Source organism: Rhinatrema bivittatum, chromosome 8 (assembly GCF_901001135.1).
Source record: "Rhinatrema bivittatum chromosome 8, aRhiBiv1.1, whole genome shotgun sequence".
NCBI classification, from domain to species: Eukaryota; Metazoa; Chordata; class Amphibia; order Gymnophiona; family Rhinatrematidae; genus Rhinatrema; species Rhinatrema bivittatum.
In genome coordinates this window covers 156,343,953-156,364,896 of record NC_042622.1, presented here as the reverse complement: position 1 = coordinate 156,364,896, position 20,944 = coordinate 156,343,953, and the positions used below count along the sequence as shown (strand labels likewise).

At 46.3% G+C, this 20,944-nt stretch overlaps 1 protein-coding gene across 2 annotated transcripts in view; it reads right to left on the bottom strand.

The window, feature by feature from the left end:
* Positions 1-20,944, bottom strand: part of TOR4A (torsin family 4 member A) — a 91,810-nt gene that overhangs the window by 28,224 nt on the left and 42,642 nt on the right. Inside the window, exon 1 of one of the 2 annotated variants that reach the window (XM_029613249.1) lies at positions 18,002-18,092. The exons of the other annotated variant lie outside the window; for it this stretch is intronic. The gene's annotated coding sequence lies outside the window, so the exon portion shown is untranslated. Of the gene's footprint in view, positions 1-18,001; positions 18,093-20,944 lie in introns of those variants that run through there. 2 annotated transcript variants of the gene reach the window in all.

The following is a 20,944-nucleotide window of genomic DNA, read 5'->3' as shown; positions in this document are numbered from 1 at the left end:
ACATGTGTGCGCACCAGGTAGCGCGCACACATGTACACTTGCGTGCAGGTCTTAAAATCTACCCCAGGGAGCATAACTTTCAAAACTATCTGCCGTATAGCATTTGCATGCAGAAGTGGATGTATGGAGATTTATACTGGTATTTTATAAACTGTGCAGCTCCAAAAGTATTATTTATTAAAAATTGATATACTGCCTGTAAATCACATTAACCAAGGGGAGGGTACAATAAAAATATAGTGGAAGTAAATAAAAAATAAATAAATAAAACAGGGGATACAATAAAACAACTAAAATTTTTAAAAAATCACTAAATTTAATCTAAAAATATAATTCCTTTAAATTTTATATAAAGAAGTAGTATATTTCAATATATAAAAGTAATATGTTTCAGTATACACAAATATTTCCAATGCAAGAGAATACATAGCTTCTCTATCTATTCTATAAACAAATGTGTGTATATTTTAGGCATGTAAAAAAAATACATTATGGGGTAGATTTTCATACTCCGCGAATAGGCCTACTTTTGTTGGCGCTCCAGGCGCAAACAAAAGTACGCTGGATTTTAGTAGATACGCGCGGAGCCGCGCGTATCTGCTAAAAACCTGGATCGGCGCGCGCAAGGCTATCGATTTTGTATAGCCGGCGCGCACCGAGCCGCGCAGCCTACCCCCGTTCCCTCCGAGGCCGCTCCGATTTCGGAGCGGCCTCGGAGGGAATCCTCTAACGCCCTCCCCTCACCTTCCCCTCCCTTCCTCTACCTAACCCACCCGCCCGGCCCTGTCTAAACCCCCCCCTTACCTTTGTTGGGGGATTTACGCCTCCCGGAGGGAGACGTAAATCCCCGCGCGCCAGCGGGCCTCTTGCGCGCCGGGCCGCGACCTGGGGGCGGGTACGGAGGGCGCGGCCACGCCCCCGGACCGCCCCGGGCCGTAGCCACGCCCCCGTACCAGCCCCCAAAACGCTGCCGACACGCCCCGAAAATGCCGCGCGGTTCGGGCCCGCCCCCGACACGCCCCCCTTGGAGAACCCCGGGACTTACACGAGTTCCGGGGCTCTGCGCGCGCCGGTAGGCCTATGTAAAATAGGCTTCCCGGCGCGCAGGGCCCTGCTCGCCTAAATCCGCCCGGATTTGGGCGGATTTAGGCGAGCAGGGCTCTTAAAATCCGCCCCTATATGTATATGTAATAATTCCATTTTACTGCATATGTGGAGACAGGTTTAGAAAATACTTGTGCAGATACATGGAATCATGAGGTCACCAATTCCTCCGCCTGTTCACCCAGTCCCTCTCTACTTTACCTTCAGTCTTTAGCACCATCCTGAGCCTCTATCAGTTCACTTATTCCTCCACTGAAAACTTGCAGATAGACAAGTCTGATTTCACTTGCGTGAGTCAGTTAACAGGTGTAAAAGTGTACAAATAAGTTTGGTAATGTATACGCATATATCTTTTCCAAATTACAACTACTGCGTGTACTTTTGAACCCAGCCCTGGAATGAAACCAGCCCACCCCTTTTTTTTCTGTGGTATAATGTACATGCAAAATGGAAAATACATGTGTACTCTCAACATGCTAAGCCTTTAATCCATTATTTTTTCTTTTTTCTTATTCTTCCCATTTTCTCTCTAGCCCTCTGTGCTTTTGTACCATACTGGGTCAGACCCCAGGTCCATCAAGCCCAGTATCCTGTTTCCAACAGTGGTCAATCCAAATCACAAGTATCTGGCAGGATCCCAAGGGGTAGACAGATTCCAAACTGCTTATCCCAAAAATAAGCAGTGGATTTCTGCAACTCCTCCTTAATAATGGTTTATGGACTTTTCCTCCAGGAACTTGTCCAAATCTTTTATAAACACTACCCTAACATCTTTCACCATATCTTCTGGCAACAAATTGCAGAGCTTAATTATGCAATGAAAAAAAAAATTCTCTTATTAGTGTAATCCCCCCCCCCCCCCCAACATCCTTTTTGGAGGTTAACTTTGGGGTCTGCAGGGGTGTTGTTTCCTTCTGCAGCCCACGATCAGAGTCCACCAGGGATCACTACTAGGTGACCAGAAATTAATCTTGGAGGTCCAGGGGAAGACTTACTCATCTTCTACAAAGTCCATTGCCCACGCCAAGGATTAGTTCCAAACAAAGATTGGCTTGGCCACTGTTGGGAAACAGGATGCTGGGCTTGATGGACCCTTGGTCTGACCCAGTATGACATGTTCTTATGTTCTTATTATAAATCCAAGAGGGAAACAGACAATCAGATGAAACTTGTAATACTTGACTGGACACTGTCCATTTCAAACAACTCCATCAGCAATCTCCCAATCTTCACTGCGCGTATCTTATAAAATCCAGCGTACTTTTGTTCGCGCCTGGTGCGTGAACAAAAGTACGCGATCGCGTATTTTTTTTAAGATCCACCCCAGCGAATCTGGAAGATATTAGGCCAGACTGACAAACTGAAGAGTAGCAAATCACTCAAACCAAATGGTATAAACCCCAGGGTTCTGAAAGAACTCAAAAATGAAATTTCAGATCTATTACTAGCAATTTGTAACCTATCAATAATTGTCCATTGTACCTGAAGCCTGGAAGGTGGCAAATGTAACCCTGATATTTAAAAAGCGCTCTCGGGTGATCCGGGAAACTATAGACAATGTGAGCCTGACATTAGTGCCGGGAAAACAGTAGAAACTATTGTAAAGAACAAAATCCCAGAACATGTAGACAGACATGGTTTAATGGGACACAGCCAGCATGGATTTACCCAAGGGAAGTCTTGTCTCATAAATCTGATATATTGTTTTAGAAAATGAGGCCCACAATGTCTACCTTCACGGATCTCCAAGTTATTGCCCCTTGCATCCTTCCTATTTTGGACTCATCTCTCTTCTCTTCTCCACTGCTACTTCATTACAGTCTGATAATAAGGCAATACCTTTTTACAACACCATACTCTTTTCTGTTTTAGTCACTTTCACCCGGCCCTGAAGATATACCAAATTATAACCTTGGTTCACCCCTAAATCCACTTCCTACGTTCACTCTGCCCAATACCTCTGTTTGAAGAATCTGGCGAGCGCCTCTGTTGGAAATGTACATCTTCTGAGATGCAGTAAACGTAAATCAAAGAATTTGGCTTACCAAATTTAATGCAAGTCATGTTATTTGATTAGTAATGCATGCAAAGCAGCTCATTACCATACCTGCAACACACCAGGTTTGACAATTTAGAGAGAACATATGGAATTTGAAATTCTGTGCATTAATACCCTTTAGAAAATCATCTCCTAAGTTTACACCTGAGGCAGCAGAGGATGCAGTGACTTACTAAAGGTCACAAGAATCATTAGTGGGAGAAGTGGAATTTGAACTCTGGCTTCCCTGGTTTGCAGCCTACAGCTCTAATCATTAGGCTATTCTTCCACTCTAGTGTCATTATTATCACATTACCCCTCTTCTTACAGCTCCCTATATGTTTCTACATATAGTTAAAACTTTTTCTGACTGTCGCGGGCATGGACTCATGGACTAAGATGGAGTTGGCACAACCTATAGGGAGGCTCTCTGCAGGTCCCCACCGTCAGCTGGTGGAGCTGGCTGCGGCAAAGGCCCAACTGGAGCTTCACCTATACCAGCCCATGTTCCCATTATGTTGGGACCTCAGGTGCCGGGGCCGGCAGGACTCTGCAGATAAGGTGAAGATCCGTCGAGAAGGCACAGTTGCAGGCCAGGGTCTAGGACAAAGGAATACAGGCAAACCAGAAACAGGCAGTGGTCAGAGGCAGGCAGAGTTCAATCAGTGTCGGTGTCCAAGTCAAAGTCAAAACTAAAGATCTGTCGAAGGGACAACTAGGGACAAGAGAGAAGGCAGGAAGGTGAGGAACAGCACGAGCTGAAGCAGAAGACACTAAAGACTAGAGACGAAAAAGACTGAAGACTGACCACAAGAAGACTGAAGGTGGAACACGAAGAAAACACAAGAACTCAGGAACATGGACCAGACTGCCGACACAGGAACCAGGAACAGGAACACGAAATAAGACCACAGGAACCAGTAACAGAAACAAACGCAGAAGGACACTGAGGCAAAGCACTACTACCAAAGTAGTCGACCTATTGCCAAGGCAGGGACTGCAAGGAGAGGAAGCCTTATATAGTAAGATGGTCCTGATGCTATCAACGGGCACCGTGGTGGATTTCCCGCCACAGCTGTTTAAATAGCAGCAAGTCAGGCGTGTGCACGCCTAGAGCACCCTGGTTTGGTGTCTGTGGCGTCTTCTCCTTCTAATGTGTCGGCCCCAGTCAAGCGCAGCAGCCTACCCCACTATCAGGAGGTCCTGCAGTCAGCTCTGGGCTGGAGATAAAAGCGGTGGTCCAAGGCCCTGTCCCATGTACCACCGAGCGCAACGCTCTCTTACAGGTGAATTCACTCTGCAGCTTTACAATACCTCTCCTCTCTCTCCCTACATCGCTCTTCATGATCTTTGTTTATTGGGCAAGCTGCTCCTTTCTATGCCCTTCTCCTCCATTGTTAATTCTAGAGCAGGGCTTCCCAAACCTGTCCTGGGGACCTCACAGGCAATTGGGTTTTCAAGATAACCACAATGAATATGCATGAGATAAATTTGCATATCATGGAGTAGCCTAGGGGTTAGAGCAGCAGGCTATAAATAAAGAGACTAGGGTTCAAGTCCCACTATTCTCCTTATGACCTTGGACAAGTCACTTTACCCTCCATTTCCTCAGGTACAAACTTAGGGGCGGATTTTCAAAGGGTTACGCACATATATTACACACGTAACCCCGAAAACCGGCACGTGCCGAGCCTATTTTGCATAGGGCCAGCGACGCGCGCATGTCCCGGGGCTTGAAAAAATGGGCGGGGAGTGGGTGGGCCTGAGGCCTCCAGCACAGCACACGTGCCGGCGCGCGCAACCTACACCTGCCCAGAGGCAGGCGCAACATCGTCAAAGGTCGGGGGGTTTAGATAGGGCTGGGGGGGTGGAAGGAAAGTTCCCTCCGAGGCCACTCTGATTTCAGAGCGGCCTCGGAGGGAACAGGGAAAGCCATCGGGGCTCCCCTAGAGCTCAGCGTGTGCGACCCATCTGGGGGACGAAGCCATAGGGGGCAGGCTAACCCTATTCTACCGCAGATGGGTCGAGATTACTTCAGACCAGTGGGTCCTCGCCATCATCCGAGAGGAGTATTCAAATGTGCACCCCCTTGTGCTCGCCGACTCCGGATTTTATAACATGCGTGCGGCTATGCGCGCATGTTATAAAATCGGGCGTAGATTTAAAAATCTGGCCCTTAGATTATAAGCCCTCTGGGGATAGGGAAATACCTGCAGAACCTGAATGTAATCTGCTTTAAAGTGTAATATAAAATCGTAAATAAAATAAATCACATGCATATTCATTGTGGATATCCTGAAAATCCAACTGGCTGTGAAGTCTCCAGGACAAGTTTGGGAAGGCCTGTGCTAGACTCTGTTTTCCATCATGCAGCACCATGTACCTTTAACAGCCTTCTTGAGTTGGTATGCCCTGCTCCATCTCTGGCCATGTTCAAGTCCCATTTACAGATTGAACTGTTTGAGACTGTTTTTAAATTCAAAACCCTTGACTCTTCCTGAGCTTGACGCTCTAGTATTAAACATATTCTACTGCAAGGGTGGCCAACTCCAGTCCTCGAGAGTCACACACAAGCCAGATTTTCAGGATATCCATAATGAAAATGTATAAGAGAAATTTGCATACAATGCCACACACAAGCCAGATTTTCAGGATATCCATAATGAAAATGTATAAGAGAGATTTGTATACAATGCAGGCAGTGCGTGCAAATCTAGCTCATGCATATTCATTGTGGATATCCTGATAACCTGGCCTGTCTATAATACTTATAATACTTAAGGGTTTTGATTACAAGAAATTTTTTTTTCTATTTGTGTATCTCAACTAGATTGTAAGCTCCATGTAGAAGGGACTATTTATTTTATGTCTTTGTATATATCTGTGTACATCTAGTAAAACTACAGAAAAGTAAAGTAAAGCAGTAGACGTAGTAGATTAAGAGATGACAGCCATATGGGAATAGAAAAGTGGTAAGTACCACTAAAGCAACGGTGGCCCTTTTAGGTCTTTTCCATGGGAAACATTAGGAACTCTTAAAAATTAGGAGAAATGTGTAAGTTTTTGTATTTTCTTTTCATAGCATTATGAAAGTTCAGAAGAGCAAGACAATTAGGCAATTTTGAAAATTCCTTGGAGAACCTGTAGACTTGTGGATTCTTTAAACCCAGAGGCATACTAAGGTGGGGCGAGGGGGGGGGAAGTCAGCCATGGGTGGCAACAGGGGGAGGGGTGCCATTGCTGACAGCAGGAAGGTCCTGCGGCAGCACGAAACAGTGAGCAGGTCTGGCACCACTGGGTGTGCAAACCGTGCAACTGCACAGGGTGGCACACCCGGTGGGGCGGCATCGGGAGCAGAGAGAGGCCGGCACACCCAGTTGGGCAACGTTGGGAGTAGGGAGAGGCCTGCGAAGCCATCGGTGGATTCTCTCACCGGCAGATCCTCTCATTGGTGGCCTGGAAGAGAAATCGGCCCATGAGGCTGCCAGTGGACCCCATTGCACTGGCGGCCCAGAAGAGGAAGAGACCTGTGAGGCCACTGGTGGACCACATCTCAGTGGTGGCCTGGAATAGGAATCGGCCCATAAGGCTGCCGGTGGACCATATCTCATTGGTGGCCGAAGAAAGAAGGAGCCCGTTCTACTCCTTCTAGGTGCTGGCGTTTGCTTTCCAAAACATGTGCAGCTAGCACGTTTTCTATCCTGATCTCATGATGCACAAGATCAGCATAGAGGAAGTGCTAGGCTCGAGTGGTTTGATTAGCACACAGATAGGCACACAAGGAGAAGCAGCAGAATGGCTTCCAGTGGTATGTTTGTGAATGAATGAATGAATGAGAGTCTTATTGGGGAGTGGGGATGTGGTACGTGTGAATGAGAGCCTGACTGGAGGCGGAATATGTGAATGGGAGCCTGGCTGGTGGGGAGGGGAGTATGTGAATTGGACCTTGACTGGAAGGGTGGGTATATGAATGGGAGCCTGACTGGAAGGGGATATGTGAATGGGAACCTGACTGGGGTGTGTGTGTGTATTTCAGTGTGCATAAGAACCTGACTGGGATATATGTGTGTGTGTGTGAACCTTTCTGGGAGGGGTGTGTGTGAATGGGAGCCTACCTGTGTGTGTGTAGAAAATTTGTGCTGCCTCACTAATCCATGCCTTACTCAGGATGACTGGAAATAAATAATGGGGTAGATTTTAAAAGAAGCGCGATCAGCCTACTTTTGCTTGCGCATCAGACTCAAGCAAAAGTACGCTGGATTTTAGTAGATACGCGCGGAGCCGCGCGTATCCACTAAAATCCCGGATCGGCGCGCGCAAGGCTATCGATTTTGTATAGCCTGCGCGCGCCGAGCCGCGCTGCCTCCCCCCGTTCCCTCCAAGGCCGCTCCGAAATCGGAGCGGCCTCGGAGGGAACTTTCCTTTGCCCTCCCCTCACCTTACCCTCCCTTCCCCTACCTAACCCACCCACCCGGCCCTGTCTACACCCCCCCTTACCTTTGTCGGGGGATTTACGCCTCCCGGAGGGAGACGTAAATCCCCGCGCGCCAGCGGGCCTGCTGCGCGCCGGGCCGCGACCTGGGGGCGGGTACGGAGGGCGCGGCCACGCCCCCGGGCCGTAGCCACGCCCCCGTACCCGCCCCAAAACGCTGCCGACACGCCCCCGGAACGCCGCGACGACCGGGCCCGCCCCCCCGACACGCCCCCCTCCGAGAACCCCGGGACTTACGCGAGTCCCGGGGCTCTGCGCGCGCCGGGAGGCCTATGTAAAATAGGCTTCCCGGCGCGCAGGGCCCTGCTCGCGTAAATCCGCCCAGTTTTGGGCGGATTTACGCGAGCAGGGCTCTGAAAATCCGCCCCACTATTTTCAGGTATGGAGAGCAGTGAATTTTCATCCTTATTAATTTAACTTATTGGATTGTCTGTGTCTGCCATTTTGAAATAATTTATTGTTGTTTGGGAAATTTTTAAAATTTTGCATGAGCTCTTAATTATGGATGTTATTCTATTCATTAGATCATTATAAAAAGAATATTTCCAAGTATAGTTTTGCTAATATGATTGATTTATATTCCTTGATTTTATTATTTGACGAATGATTTATAAGAATGGTGATGTTTCTGCTTCTCCATTGCTGCACTGCATACAACAAGTCTGGCTTGTTGTGGTTTGCGGTTTCTGGTTCAGCTTCTGTTTATAGTTTATAGTCTCTTTATTCTGAATTTTGAGAGAGTGAGTCTGTGTTCTGCATGTTTAATTAAGGTGGGTTATTCTGTGTTAAAAAAAACAAAAACAAACAAGGAGGGACGCAGCACAGTAATTGTTCACAGAGGGCAGCAAAAATGCTAGCACTGGCTCTGCCTGTGTATGTGTGTATGAGTGTGCAGGTGAGTATGTGTGTATGAGGGTGTGTGAGGGAGTGTGTGTGTATGAGAGGATGCCTGTGTATGAGACTGTGAGTGTAAGAGTGAGTGTGTGTGTGCCTGTGTAAATATATAAGAGGGTGCCTGTGAGTGCATATGTGTGAGAGGGTGCCTGTGTGCAGGGGTGGAGGTGAGAGAGGAAGCATGTGTGTGTGTGCGTGGGTGAAACAGGAATCGTGTGAGAGATACAGAGGAAGAGTGTATGTGTGAGAGAGATGGGGGAAATGTGTGGGTCTGTCTCTTTTACATACACACACACACACACACACACACTCAAGCTCCCTCTGTCTCTCACCAAGCGTGTATGTGTGTGTGAGAGACAGAGGGAGCATATTTTGTTTGTGTCTGTGTGTGTGTACCCCAGTTCACGACAATCTCAGGGTGACAAGTATGGAGAGTGGGGGATTTTTTAAATCCTTATTAGTTTTAATTACTGGGTGTTATTTGATGTCTGCTGTTTTGAAATATTTTATCTATGTTTAGGAAATTTTTAAAAATTTGTACAGGAGCTTCTACTTATTGTATATTATTCTATTCATCAGCTGTTTTTAAAAGTTTATTTTTAGTATGGTTTTACTATTCTGATTTTCTGATTGATTTATATTTCTTGATTATATTGTTTTGAGGAATAGTGATTTTCTGCTTTTCCATTGTTGCACCACACTCAGAATCTGTCTTGTGGTTTCCAGTTCAGTTTGTGTGTGTGTGTGTGTGTGTGTGTGTGAGAGAGAGAGATAGAAGAAGCGTGTGTGTATGTGCACGTGTTAGCGTGTGAGAGAGACACAGACGAAGCTTGAGTGTGTGAGAGAGTTACAATCCTAAGATTGTTGTATACTGGGGGCTCGCATGCACAAACACAATATGCTCCCTCTCTCTCATACACACACATATACGTGCTTGGTGAGAGACAGAGGGAGCATTAGAGAGAGAGAGAGAGAGAGAGTTACAATCCTAAGATTGTTGTATACTGGGGGCTCGCATGCACAAACACAATATGCTCCCTCTCTCTCATACACACACATATACGTGCTTGGTGAGAGACAGAGGGTGCATTTGAGAGAGAGAGAGAGAGAGAGACATGCACACACACACTTTATCTGTACCTTTCTCAGACACATACTTCCTGTGTGTCTCTCTCATACACAGACATGCTTCTTCCATCTCTCTCACATACACATATGCTTCCTCTGTGTCTCTCTCACACAGTAACACATGCTTCCTCTATCTCTATCTCTCACACGCACACATGCAGACAAAAACTGAAATTGAAACCACAAGCCAGATTCTGTAGACAGTGCAACAATGGAAAAGCAGAAAATCACTATTCCTCAAAATAATAAGGGGCGGATTTTAAAACCCCTGCGCGCTGGTGCGCCTATTTTGCATAGGCCGCCGGCGCGCGCAGAGCCCCGGGACGCACGTAAGTCCCGGGGCTTCCTGTCGGGGGCGTGGCGGGATGACGCGGCGTTTGGGGGGCGGGGCGCGGCGTTTCGGGGGCGGCGACGGGGGTGTGGTTTCGGCCCGGGGGTGTTCCGGGGGCGTGGCCGTGGCCTCCGGAACAGCCCCCGGGACCGGACCACGGAGCGGGGCAGCCGGCCGACAGGCGTAACTTTGCCGACAAAGGTAAGGGGGGGGTTTAGATAGGGCTGGGGGGTGGGTTAGGGTGAAGGGAACAGGCAGCGCTCGCCGACCCCGGATTTTATAAGATACGCGCGTATCTTATAAAATCCAGCGTACTTTTGTTCGCTCCTGCTGCGCGAACAAAAGTACGCGCTCACGCAAGTATTTAAAATCTGCCCCTAAGAGCGGGAGATTTTTAAAATCTTTATTATTTTTAATTATTGGGTGTTTGATGTGTCTGCTGTTTTGAAATATTTTATCGATGTTTAGGAAATTTTAAAATTATTTATATATTGCAGGGGTGTGTGTATGTTCCAAAGAAATATCCGCCTCAGGTACGCCTCTGTTTAAACTGGCAGGCCTGCAAGTACATTGTCAAGGGGAGACTCCCTGCAGAGTTGGGGGCGAGTGTGTGGGAGGAGGTTTTTGATGTAAAGATGGAATAATGTGAGTAATGCTATTGTACCCCATCACTTTCTGATGGACTTTCTTACTAGTAGTTTTATAAAGTCCTAGAAGGTAACATATATGGGTAAAAATGCACTATAATCAGCACTAGTTAATTTTATAATCATTTACCTGGTCTACTAAAGTAACAGATTCTTTATTAAATCTTCAAAAAATATATATGTTATGGTTACAGTTATATATGTTACTGTTACGGTTATATATGTTACTGTTATATATACTGTTACGGTTATATATGTTACTGTTACGGTTATCACCCCATTGTTTATTGTAAACCGGCTTGATGTGACATTTTCACGAATGCCGGTATAGAAAAAATCTAAATAAATAAAATAAATAAAATATGTAAACTTGTTCAAGGTCAATTTTAAGAGTTATATGCAGATATATTTTTAAAAGAGTTAATATTGTTAAAAATATTTGGAATTTGTGTTTCATCTTTCACACATCTACAGAAAGCAGATTTTTCTGCACACTACTGATCTTCAACAATAAATGGTGATATTTTCAGCGCTTTACCTCTGAAATGGACACTGAAGTGCCAAGGCACAGCTGCTGTCAGATTCTTACTTACATGGGTATGCTAAGAAGTATCAGAGTCTGGGACATATTGTTTACATTTTTTTCAAATATTTACCTTTTTGGTTTTAAAAATTATAACAAGTTTACGTATATAGCCGGTTCCCCATCTGTGCTGTGAACAGCATCCAGAGGTTCTCCGATGCCAGTGTTCGAGTCCATCAGGGAGGAAGCTGTCTTCCGGGGTTCCCGGCTTGGACTACAATTATTAAATCCAATGGTTCATATTCCAGCTGGATGATGCCAACAGAGGTAAAAGAACCCAAAACAGGCAAGGAAGAAAAAAAATCAAACAACAGGGTCAAATAACAGTCTACCCATTCTCCATCTATTTAACAAGGGAAAAAAGCAGACAAAATAAACAAGAGTCCTTGGTTGTGTTCAAAATAAACAGTGTACTTTAACTTAGCCATGAGTACCCAGTGAAAATCAGGAACAGCAGCAAAATTATCAAAGCACTAAAAATCATAGTTTCCTTGTCCATTGTTGGTCTTCTCTCTTTCTGCAGCATCATCCTTATCAAGAATCCCTTCCCCTTGGAGGGTAGTTCCAGCACAAACTGGTTCCAAAACTGGGAAATCCCCAAATTTCAGAAATCCTATCAAAACTCAGCAATTCAAGAAAAAAAAAGTCTAATCTGCTATCCAAAATTCTTCAGTCTCCAGAGTCATCTTCTCAAAAGTAAAACATTGTCTTACCCTTGTTATATTTCTGATCGCCTGGGCACAAAGATCTTGGATGCAGAGTTTCAGAATCCTGGGGGGGGGGGGGGGGTTGTCACATTTATAAAATGATAAATCAATTCAAAAATGTCAGTCCGGACCCAACAGGTCTCAGTGTTCCTCTAAGAGCTTTCTTTAGCAAAACATCGGCCGTGTCGGGCTTCCTTTAGGACTCTATCATCAGGATTAGCAGATAAAGAAATTTGTCGTCTTAGAAATTCTTTTTGAAGATTTATATCTGAAAATTTATGTTGATTAAGTCATCACGAACTTTGTTTCACTATGAAGATTCACACTCGCACACACGGTGAATGATAGAAAAGACCGGGCGCTTCAATTTTTAATGAACACGCCGTCCAGCTTGCTGACACCATCAGAACAAACAATCAAGCCTCTCTGATGATTTATGTTATTTTGGCTTCCTGTCCCTTGAAAATTTGATGGGGTACATAAAAATAGGGAATCCTCCCTCCCTCTCGAAGGTGTAAATGAAGGCTCATGGGGTTGTAGCCCACTACAGTGTCATTTTTTTGTTTTGGTTTTTTTTTTTTAACTGGAAACCCAAAGAAGCAGGAGAAAAATGTCAGAGCCTCAAAAATTAGTATGCCAACAGCTTACCTGTATATTCATATAACATCACCCTTACCTCATTTTACATTGACATTATATTATGACTATAAGTCTAGAAAGCTAGTCTCAAAATGTATTAGTTTATTCCAGTAAAAGGTATCACCTGACATTTTTTGTGTGCCTTTATTTTTATGAACGAAACAGTGACCAGAAGAGTTAGAAGTGCTGCCATGTGACACATCCAGACACAGAATCCTGCATAATGTATAGATGAGGTCTCGTGTGAAAATGCCACCAAATTATTTTATTATACTTCTCCAGGACAGGGCCAGTGCAAGGGTATTAGGCACCCTAGACTAACCTTACAGTCTGGCGCCCCCTCCCCATACACAATTTTAAATTATGCATTTATAACATATTTTACATGAAAAATGACATTCTGAGGTCAAATTAATATACAAGTTACTGTGATAATTTCATGCACTGTTGTGATGCCAACAAGAAAACTTTGCATCTTGGAATTCATATGGCATCATACCTATCTACCTTATAAATGGGCTCTGACCGACGGCCCGCAAATGCGCAGTAGAGAGCAGCTCTACTGCGCATGTGCGGGCCAGCACGTTGGTCAGAGCCGTGCGTGCCCGAAACAAAAAACATGGCGGTGGGGCTGCAGGAGCGGCGGCGGCCGCGAAGCTGGAGCGGGAGGAGGAGCAGAGGCGCCGCACGCGAGTGACACCCCCCCCTCCCCCCGAGATCTGCCGGCAGGAGAAGCAGCGCCGTGCGCAAAGCAGCGGCGCCGCGCGCGAGTGACACCGACACCCCCCCCCCCCCCCGAGATCTGCCGGCAGGAGAAGCAGCGGCGCCGCGCGTGAGTGACACCCCCCCCCCCCCCCGAGATCTGCCGGCAGGAGTGGCAGGAGAAGCTGCGCCGCACGCGCGGAAAGCAGCGGCGCTGTGCGCGAGTGACACCCCCCCCCCTGAGATCTGCCGGCAGGAGAAGCAGCGCCGCGCGTGCGCGCGTGGGAGTGACACCCCTCCCGAGAGATCTGCCGGCAGGAGCGGGAGGAGAAGGTGGTGAGAGAGGGAGGTGAGAGAGAGGGAGGGAGAGAGGGAGGTGTGAGAGAGAGGGAGGGAGGTGAGAGAGAGGGGAAGGGAGGGAGGGTGAGGGGGTGAGAGGGGGAGGTGAGGGAGAGAGGGGGTGAGAGAGGGAGGGAGGTGAGAGGAGGGAGGGGGAAGGTGAAAGGGAGGGGGGAGAGAGTGAAGGAGTGAGGAGGAGGGAGAATGAGGGGAGGGAGTGGGAAGGAAACGGACCGAGCCCGTTGTTACGGGCTTAACGGCTAGTTGTGATATATTTCGGCATGGTCCTCCTGTATTATCACAGTACTATCTGCCAACACTCAAAGAATAACAACTCTACCTATGAAAAAGAATACCAAAAATATTACACCAGAATCTAAAATATCAATACACCTTCTATCAGGAAAACAGAACAGGCCAAGCTACTACAGATCCCTACAGAGAAACCACATTCTAAAAGAATGCTTCATCTCAGTCTTTGCATGCAGAACACAAACCCTCACCAAATACAGAATAAAGCCACATAAAGTATAAATAGAAATGGGCAGACAAAAACTGAACTGTAAAACGCATCACGCCAGACTTTATACAGTATAACAATGGGAAAACAAAAATTTCACCAATCCTCGTGAAACAAATCAATAAAATCGATATATAAATGATTAATCATAATTATAAAATCATACAAATAAAATAATTTCAAAACAGCTGATGAATAGAATATCCAATAATTAAAGATTCATGCAAATTTTGAAAGCTTTACCAAACGCCAATAAAATATTTCAAACAGCAGACACATCACATACTACCCAATAATTAAAATGGTAGTCAATCAAGAAAAATGAACTTAAAAAGCCACCTTTACTTACCCTCTCCAGCAGTTCTCCTACTCCTTTCCCTTGCAGGCCATACCAGAAGCAGCAGTAGCTGCTGAAGCTGTCCTCACAGTCCTCTTCCTTAGGGACCACAACCAGTCTCTTCTCTCTCTCTCTCACACACACACACAAATACCAGTCATCTCCCTGATCAGTCTCTCACACATACACACGTCACCTCTCTGGCCAGTGTCTCTCAATCACAATGCTCTCGCTCTCTCTCTTACTTACACACAAGCTCTCAATCACACACATATTCTATCTCACTTACAAACAGGCTCAATCACACACATGCTCTCTCTCACAGCCACAAGCCATCCAAAAACATGTTCCATCTCTCTCGCACACACATAAGCATCCTCCCTGACTCACATATACACCACACACATACAGAAGCACCCTCCCTGACTCACATATACACCACACACATACAGAAGCACCCTCCCTGTCTCACAAATACACCACACACATGCACGAAGCACCCTCCCTGTCTCACATGCACAAAGCACCCTCCCTGTCTCAAATACACATTACACTCTCACAGAAGCACCTTGCTTTCAGACTTGCAGCATGATTTTTCACTTTTACTAAAAGTGAAAGTGATGCTCCCAACCCTTAAATAAGAAAACCACATTCCTATTAGAAGGCGAAATGATACCCTTCCTTTAGGTTCTGTCCTCCCAAGGGACAGCCATCCACACTGTACAGCTTCTCTTGTTTTACGCTTTCAGGCAATGAAGCAAGTGTCTTTCTTCAAACTATCAGTCGTATGATTATTCATGTGGGAGATATGGAACAGAAAGACATCCTTAGTCAGCTTCCCTTTTAAATGGGAAGATTCCAGTCTTAGTCATTTAAAAATATACATTTTCTAAAGGCTTAAAAAAAAAAAATCAAAAGAGTTTCAGATTGGAACTATTCTAGTCTTTATGCGTAAATTATGCTTCAAAAAAAAACAAACCCACCTGGCATCAGTATCTTAAATTTGTGATTTTGCTGAGATGAACATTTTAAATACTTTAATTTTTTTTTTTTGCTTTAGTATTTGTCTCTATCTACTTTAAGTTAAATTTTATTTTCCAGAAGAGAGATGCTTAAAATTCAGTAATTTCATCTTTCATCCAACTTTTCAAAAGTTGCGCTACCAGCACAAAAAAGTTGAGGTATATGTATTATCACATTTCTTTTTTTTTTTTTAAACTGGCAGATTCCTTTCTCACATATACACTACATACACCCACACAGAAGCTCCATTCCTTTCTCTCATACACATCACATACACCCACACAGAAGCTCCATTCCTTTCTCACATCACATACACAGCACACACACACACACAGAAAGAAGATCGGCGCAGCCGGAGACTTCAGCCACGTGATCGGCTAGACCGGCCCACCGGAGGAAGCCCCGATAGGCCAAGCCCCGATAGGCCAAGCCGCCCCTGGCGCCAGTGGCCTTCAGCCCCTACCATGTGACAGGGGTTACCGGTGCCATTGGTTGCCCCTGTCACATGGTAGGGGCTAAAGGTCACCGGTGCCATTTTGGTTAGTGGCAGCCGAGGCCCCGGGAGCGGCAGATCACTCCCGGGCCCTCCGCTGGACCACCAGGGGGGGGGGTGTCGGGAGGGTGGCACTGGGGGGGGAGGCAGGGCGAGTCGGGGGCTGGCCGAATTTTGAAAGGGCACTTTTTGCCCTTTCAAAATTCTGCCGCCTGCTGCGGAGCCCCCTAAGTCTCGGCGCCCTAGGCACAGGCCTAGCTCGCCTAGTGGTTCCTCCGGCCCTGCTCCAGGATACCTCAGAACGTGGGATCTTTGTCTGGTATGTGACATATGACTTGCAAGTCAACTTCCTAAAGAAATATCTATGGAATGGCAGGTGCTCATCACTGTGTGTGAGACAAGAATTAGCACAAGGTTGAAACTTGAGAGCACTAGTGCCAATCATTAAGATTAAGGCACAAGGATAAATTTAAAGCAAGCGCGTGCGTGCCTGCCTATATATGTAGGTATATGGACGCATGCACACAGGCACGCATGCACATATATTTTCTGTAATGCGCACAAATGCGCATGCACAATATAAAATTTGCCTATGTATTCACATATCTAAAAGATATGCAGCACGTAATGTTAAGTACAGCTAGATAAGTAGCATTTTAATACTTATCTGCCTATCTTAGCCAGATAGGTATCTTTTTTTTTTTTTAAGAGTTATCTGGCTGAGTGGCCATTTAACCCAGAGAAGTCAAAATGTATCCAGATATGTGGTGCAAATTTGCTTTACTTGTGTATTTTTGCTAATTTTAATGGATTTACACAAGAAGATTTAACTCATATTTTTCTTAGCAATTGTTGGCTTTTACGCATGTAAATCCTCAAGTTTTGTAATATGCACATGATATGGAAAGTACCGGTTTTCCCAATTAATCCAGTTTTCCCAGTCTATCCACAGCTTGTGCAGACCCTTCTAGCTCCTCAGCCCGAAGTCTCCCCATGTCACTCAGACTCCTCACCCGGTCATTTTTGCACTTTTAAGATGTTTAACCTCACTTGCACCAGATACTGAGCATAAGTAAATATACTCAGGTAAAAGACAGACACGCGCCACTCTGGAAGCTTTTAAAAAAAGCAACTTACATGCCTTCATGCTGGCCCCTCCCCAGAACACCCCTTGGCCCGCCCCTTTTTACACACGCCAGTGTACATACGGTCCCCTTTTATGTGCATATGTAATTTTTAAAGTAGCGCATACTCGCACATGTGCTATTTGCTATGTACGCATCATTTGAAAATTCACCTATAAGGTTGAAGCCTTGATGATTGGTGCTACCGCTTGCAAGTTTCAAACTTGTCATAATTCAAGCCTTTTGTGGGTCTGTGCCATGTATATGAACATGAATTTTTCTGTGAAAGGAAAGACAACTGCAGATGAAGGGATAGATAAGAAGGGAACAAGGGATACGGGGTAGAAAGGAATTAAGAGTGACAGAGAAGGCAAGATAAAGAGGTGCAAAGAAGGAAAGGCATAATGAGGGAACGGCAAAAGGGGAAGAAGGAAGAAAGGAGAAACAGAGAAAGAAGGAAAGCGAAAACATACCATAAGGCCCATCCTGTTTGCCTTTCTCTGCTGCAATACTGCAGACTCCTCCCAATCTCTGGCTTTACTTCTACTTCCCCGCTATCCACTAATCCTCTGTGCTTATTCTCTGTTTTCCTGAAAGAATGAAGACATTCCTGCATGAAACACACATTGAAGCTTTAATTTTGAGCCAGTAGCCATCTGGGTCACTTAAAACTCATTCCTGGCTTTCACCAGCTTGGCATGGAGTGGAGAAGGGGAGGCTGGGGGTTCTCAAAGCTTTGTAGCTCAAACTGTCATTACAAGAATCATCAGAAAAGCAGCAGGCAGCACAGGTAAAACCTCAGCCACCAGCACCCCCCATCCCGCTAAACATACATACAGTTCACCAAAAGGTCAGGCAGGAGGATAAATGAAAAGAAATGGGGAGAAAAGGTCAGTTTACCTTTTCATTTTGTGAATGGACCGCCTCAGCATTTTCTTCTCAGCTAGGGAAAGCCCTTGAAATCCCTCCCCGTGCACAAAGGATGTCCCAGATCTGTCCAGTGCGCAGCAGCTGACACATAAGCTGCTTTTCAACACTGTGCTACTTCATTTTTGAGAGGAAATTGAGAGTGGGAGTGTCCTCAGCTTCCTTTTTACTTTACACAATAGAAATGAAACAGAAACATAGAAATGATGGCAGAAGACCAATAGGCCCATCTAGTCTGCCCAGCAAGCTTTCACACTTATTTTCTCATACTTATCTGTTACTCCCACTGCCGAGTTCAGGGCCCTTATTGGTAACTTTTTTAATTCTAATTTGCTTCCACCCCCGCCATTGATGCAGAGAGCAGTGTTGGAGCTGCATCAAAGTGACGTATAATGCTTAATGTTTGAGGGTAGTAACCGTCATATAGAGCAAGTTACCCTGATGTTTGCATACTCAGATCAATGTCTTGTTAGATGTTGTCTGGATGTAAATCCTATTTCTTCATTCCCCCCTGCCGCTGAAGCAGTGAGCTGCGCTGGATATGCAATAAAGTGAAGTATCAGGCTTAATTGGTTTGGGGTAGTAACCGACGCAACAAGTAAGCTACTCCCACACTTATTTGTTTACTCAGACTGTGCTACCTTGTTGGTTGTTGCCTGAATGCAAATCCTCTTTTCCACATTTCCTCTTGCCGTTGAAGCATAGAGCAATGTTGGAATTGCATTAACCACGTGAACGTGTTATGAAACGGAGAGTGGACCCTTGTTCTGAGGTAGAGTCTGCGCTACCGAGAAGGAAGTAAACCCTCGTCGGTCTCTACCGTCAGATGGCGAGGCCTGTTGATGATGTTGAGAAGATGACTTCACCCTGGAAGCTCGTGATCCCCCCAGGAGGAGCCCGTAGGGACATGGCCGCTGGGACTTAGGCAACTCCCTGAAGAATGAAGATGGTCTTGATGCAGGCGCCTCCAGCAGGTCGTGAGAAGTCGGGAGTATAGTAGAAGAAGAGTCCCAATCCAGCCCAATAGTCGAAGTCCAGAGGAGGGTCTAAAGCCGGTCCAGGAGCAGACGGGATAATGGTCTGAAGCCAATCCAGGAGCAGAGAAGGAGAAGGGTCCAGAGCCAGTCCAAGTCGATACCAGAATACACCACCACCAGTTCGAGGGTCAGGAGCCAGAGAATCAGTCCAACAAGGAGAAGAGCAGGAACAGAGCAAGGAGAGGATCCAGAACACCAAAACAGGAACCAAGCACAGAGCCTCAATACCAAGGCAAGGTCTGGGTGTCAGACCTTGCCTTAAATACAGGAGCCAGGAGGTGGAGTCTCAGGAGGAGCCATGACAATATTCGGTCATGGCTCCTTTAAATCTTGACTGCAACCGCGCGCGTGGCCCCTAGGGGCTGAGGGGGAGGAGCTGGACCGCCGAGAACCAAGCAGCTGGGCGAGACAGTAGCAGCTGCCGTGAAGAAACTGAAGCAGGTCCGCCTTCCACCATAGGAGCCTCCTTGCTCCCGGTGAGTAACCTACTTTTGTGAACGCCGACCCGACTCTGGCTGCGGCCTGCCACGACTGGCATCCATGACACCCGGTCGTGGGGTGCCACGGCCGGCGTTCCTAACAATACCCCCTCCTTTAGGCCTCCCCCGAGATGGCTTGGGTTTACCAGGGTGGTCAACATGAAAGTTCGTGAGAAGAGACTTATCCAGTATATTCTTGGCAGGTTCCCAGGAATTCTCCTCAGGTCCGAATCCCTCCCATGAGAGAAGATACTCCCATGTTTTGCCTCTTTTCCGGACGTCCAGAACCTCATGTACCTGGTAGATGGACTCATCCTCAGCCTTATGCTGTGATACTTCGGGAGGTTTCCAAAAAGGCCAAGTGAGGACCAAAGGTTTCAGAAGGGACACATGGAAGGAGTTATGAATCTTCAAGGTGGTCGGTAAATGGAGTTGGTACGTTACAGGACCAAGCTGACGTAGTACAGGAAAAGGTCCAATATAACGTGGGGCCAACTGCATGGAAGGAACTCGTAATCGGATATGGCGTGTGCTAAGCCATACTTTCTCACCTGGACGGAACTGTGGAGCTGCTCGTCGATGCTTGTCCGCGAATGTCTTGGTGGAATGAGCAGCTTTCCGTAGCATGCGCTGGGTGTGAATCCAGAGCCGCCGTAACTGTACTGTGGTAAGCTGAGCTGCTGGTGACGGTACTGGTAAGGGCAACGGTAGAGGCGGCCTGGGGTGTCGTCCAAATATAATCTGGAACGGAGACATCCCTGTTGCAGCGCAAACATGCGAGTTATGAGAAAACTCAGCCCAAGAGAGAAGCGTCGCCCAATCGTCCTGGCGGGCGTTGATGTACATCCGCAGAAATTGCTTTAGCGCACGATTAGTGCGTTCTGCCTGTCCATTAGCCTGCGGATGGAATGCAGCAGTGTAATCCAGGGCAATGTTAAATTTTTTGCAAAGATTGAGCCAGTAAAGGGCCGTTAATTGAGGACCACGATCAGATACGATATGCTGTAGTAGGCCATGGAGATGAAAAATATGAAGCATAAACAGTTGAGCCAGGCGAGGAGCTGATGGGAGGGAGGGAAGTGGGACAAAGTGGGCCATTTTAGAGAATCGATCCACAAACACCCAGATTACTGTATTGCCTTCAGATGGCGGAAGTTCCACAATAAAATCTGTGGAAATATGCATCCAGGGTTTCTGGGGAATAGGCAGTGGCTGTAAAAGTCCCCAAGTCTTTCCAGTAGGACACTTGTGTTGTGCACAAGTTGGGTAAGAATCCACATAGGCACGAATATCCTTGTGCATGTCGGGCCACCAGTAATATTGTTGCAGAAGCGTTTGAGTTCTAGCTCTGCCCGGATGTCCGGCAAACTGAGAATCGTGTCCCCATTGTAATACTTTAG